Genomic DNA, 4,558 nt, shown 5'->3' with positions numbered 1-4,558 from the left:
ATAAGAAATAAAAAATCAGAACACACAACTAATCATTAAAAAAATTGTATCTATGTTTTTTAAATCTACCCCCTTTTACACAAACACAAAATCTGGCCCAGATGATTTTACAAGTCAGTTCTACCAAACATTCAAGGCACATATAATCCAACCTGATACAAACTACTCCAAAGACTAGAACAAAAAGGAAAAATTCCCCAAACTATTTTATGAGGTAAATATAACATTGACTTGATACCAAAAGGAAAATAGAAGATAAGAAAATTACAGCACGATCTCACTTTTCAACATAGATGCAAACATCTTAAAATGTTGACAAACCAAAATGGGGTTATGTACAATAAAAACAACACCAACATGAAGCAACTTGGTTTATTCCAGGAATAAAAGGATAGTTTAACATTGGAAAATCTATTAATATAATCCACAGGAATAGATCAGAGAGAGAAATTATATGATTACCCACTATACATAGAAAAATTCTTTGAAAACATTCAACAACCATTTATGATATCAATTGCTTTAATTCTTAGAAAACTAAGATTTGAAGTGAACTTTATAACTTTAAACAGTATCTCTGCAAAAACCTTAGAGGAACATCATGCTTCATGGGTAATTATTAGAAGTTCTCCTTGTAAAGGCAGGATCAACACAAGGAGGCCCATTATCTCCTCTTCTAGTCACCATTATTCTGGAGGTCCTAGCCAGTGCTCAAAGATAAGGAAGAAAATTAAAGTGCCAAAGATTTCAAAGGAAGAAGTGAAACTCATTCTCTACAAGGTTATAGCATTGTCTGCATTGAAAATCCAAGAGGAGCTACTACCAAACCATGAGAACAAATAAAAGCGTTCAGAAAAGTGCTGGATAACCTATCAGCATGCAAAAATTAACTGTGCTTCTACAATCAGCAATAAATCATTTTAAACGTAATTTTTAATTCCATTTACAATAACCAAACACTGTAAGATACCCAAAATAAATTCAACAAAACAGGTGCAAAGATCTTTACAGAGAAAAGTATATAACCTTATTAAAAGACTTAAGAAAAAGGAAAAAAAATAGAGAAATTAACTGTGTTCATGACTGGGAAGATGGAGGGCCATAAAGATGGCAACCCTTCCTCCAAATAAGCAATAAACATGATGCAAATGCAAACACAATTTCAACTCTGTGGGTGTATGTGCGGGCACACACACCCGTGTACCTGCAACCTGACAAACTGATCCTAAAGTTTATGTGAAAGAGCAAAGATTCTAAATAGACAAACCAATTTTATAGAACAAAGTAGGATGACTTACCCTACCAGATAGCCAGACATTTTATAAGTTATGTAATTAGCACAGCATGGTATTGGCAGAGGGACAGAGAAATAAACCAATGGCACAGAATGGAGCCCCAGAACAAGTCCAAGTCCATGTGGAAACCTCATATATGACAGAGCATTACGATTGGAGGGAAAGAAGCAATGTTCTAGTCAATAATAGTGTTGGGACTATTGGTATCCAAAAATGGGGAATGAGGAATAATAGGTTCTTATCTCACACAGTCGATAAAACTCAGTTTCAGGAGAATTAAACACCCAAACGTGAAATGCAACGTTTACAACCTTTAGAAGAATAGTTTAAAAATCTGCATGACCTCAGAAAAAGATTTCTTAAAGCAAACATAACCTATAAAGGAAAAGATTGTTACATCTGAGGACAGATAATGCCCTTAACAGAGTTAAATGATGAAACACAGTGCCTCGTAGAAAGTTAAACATACACCTTTTCCTATGCTCCAGCAATTTCAGAGAAATGAAAACATATGTCCACGAGAAGACAGGTACAAGAATGTTTATAACCATTTTATTCAGAGCATCGCAAAACTGAAACCACCTCAATGTCCATTGACAGGAGATTAGCTAAACACATTGTAGTATATTTATACAATGGAAATGTACTCCGCAATAAAAAAGAGATCCATGCAACATAGATGACTCTTAAAAACATTATGCTGAGCAGAAGAAGCCAGGCACACTTACTGTATGGTTTCATTTATATGAAGTTTTAAATCAGGCAAAATTTAATATATGGCAAAAGAAGTCAGGCTAGTGGTTGCCTAGGAGGGAGCATGAAGAATCTAACTAGGGTGGCGGAAATATTCTGTAACATGATAGCCGAGTGGGCTACATCGCTATATGCCTTTGTCAAAACCCATCAAACTGTGGCCATTAAGATGTGTGTATTCCACCGTGTTAAAAGACAAAACCAGCTCCCCAAATCTCCCTTCCTCAAAAAAAAAAAGACAAACTACAGCCTGGGAGAGGATACCTGCCTGCAAAGGTTCTTGTTCAAAATCCATAAACTACCACAAATCAATTCTGGAGAAAATTCATCAGATAGAATAGGCACACGACAGAAACAGGCAATTCACAGAAAACATGTGAAAATATGCTCGGCCTCACCATCAGTCAGGAACAGAACAAGACAGCACTTCATCCCCATTGGATGCACAAGGTTTTTGAAGTCTGAGAACACCAAGCACTGGCAAAAGTGTGGGAGAACTGGAATTTCGACACACTGCGTGTGGGGGTACAGATTGACAATATCCAGGAAAACTGAAGATGCACATACCTTACGACCTGGCAGGTCCCTGCCAGGTATGCTCCTGGTGGTCTTCAACCGGAACGCATGTGCCGCTCTCGTGTGGGGACAAGAAGGATCTTCGCTGCAGCACTGTTTGTAATAACAGGGGGAAAAAGAAAGGCAGGTGGGTGAGGAGGGAGGAAAGGCAAACTAAACGTCTATTATCATCAACAGGAGATTGAACACAGGGTATGTCCACGTAACAGAATAAAAACCATCAGTGACAATAAATGAATTCCAGGATACACATGTCCGAGCAAACCATTCAACAACAACAAAAAATGTCACAGAAGAATAAAAAACCGTACTCGTATGTTCCCATTTATATAAAATTTAAAAACACAGCAAAATGAAACCATCTGTTGCTTAGGGATGCAAATATATTTGGCGTATTAAAAAAGAAAATTTGACACACAGTTCAGGATATTGATAACCTCTGAGAAGGGAGGAAAGGGGATGGAATGAGGACTTCTGAGGGACTTTAAAAGTAGCAATCATTTTCTTTCTCCTAAATTGGGGGGGTGGGTACACAAGTGTTCACTGTTTTGCTAATCCTTAGACATTATGCTTATTTTATAACTATTTGTACCTACTTAATATTTAAACATTTAATAAAAGTTTTTATAGGCATGCATTCAAACTTAGAGGCCTTGAATCATGTTTATAATCTTATCTTTAAAAAAGCAGGTGGTTAAGATTGGGCCAAGTTGGGTATTGGATATACAGGTGTTCATTAATCTCTTAAAATACAGCATGTCCTCAAATAATGTCCTTTTGTTCAAGGTCATTTTGTTATAACATCAATGAGATGTCATAGGAGCTTAACTCTGGTTTATCTCAATTAGCCTAGGTCAGGGGTCGGCAAACTGCGGCTCGCGAGCCACATGCGGCTCTTCGGATGCGGCTTGCAAGCCACAGTTTGACAACCCCTGGCCTAGGTAAAAATGGTTTCGTTGTATGTCATTTTGCTTCAAGTTGCAGAACCTATCGGCAATGTTAAGTGAGGACTTAAACCGTATTTCAGGGTACATGTTCTTTAAGAAGAAAAACAATACCCCTATTTAAAAATAAGGATATCTCTGTTGTTACACAGCTTTCAGTCTAGTGGAGGAAACAGTCATGAATCAAATACTTGTTCTAGATAGATAGATGATAGATAGATAGATAGATAGATAGATAGATAGATAGATAGGAAGAAAAAATACCTATAGATATCTATATAACTAGTACTAACTTAATTGCTCTAAAGGAAAGGGAATCCCTCCAGGGGAGCATAACAGGATTTGGACCTAGACTGGGGTGTTGGGTTAGTAGTAGTTGGAGTAGAAGTGGGGACCAGTGCGGGAGGCAGACATGAAGACAGATGACTCAGTGCAGAGTGAGCCACCACCATGTGAACCACAAAGACACTAAACCAGCTGCGAGGGTAAGGGCTAGTCCCAGAAGCCTGCCCTCTGGAGGGGACAAGCCAGCAGAGCTCTGAACAAGGACAGGACTTAGCCAAAAGGAGAAGTCAGCAAGAGGCTTCCGGGCCATAGGAGCTTCATGTGCTAGGCAAAGAGATACGAGGAAGGAAAGGTAATCTGGGAGAGTCCGACTAGTTCAGGATGGCTGGAAAATCGGGCTTGGGGATGGTGGTACAAAAATGTGGCAAGAGATGAGTCCTAGAGACAGGCAAGGGCTGATCATGGGAGCCTGGTATGCCATGCCAAGTGGAGATGTAAGGAGGGGGGTGGCATCATCGGAGGCATCGTCTGGTTGGTAGAGGATGGACTGAAGGAGGCAGGCCTGAAGGCAGGGCACCCAGTTGGTGGCTGTGGCAGTGAGGTCAGGGAGAAGCAAGGGAGGCCTGAAGCGAGGGGCAATGAGAAGAGAATGGAGTCTTGGGGTGTCTGAGAACCAGGAGAGGGTGAGGTATAAAAAGCCAGGGA

This window comes from Hipposideros armiger, unplaced genomic scaffold (genome assembly GCF_001890085.2).
Source record: "Hipposideros armiger isolate ML-2016 unplaced genomic scaffold, ASM189008v1 scaffold_108, whole genome shotgun sequence".
Lineage (NCBI taxonomy): Eukaryota > Metazoa > Chordata > Mammalia > Chiroptera > Hipposideridae > Hipposideros > Hipposideros armiger.
Note: the sequence above shows the minus strand (reverse complement) of the source record.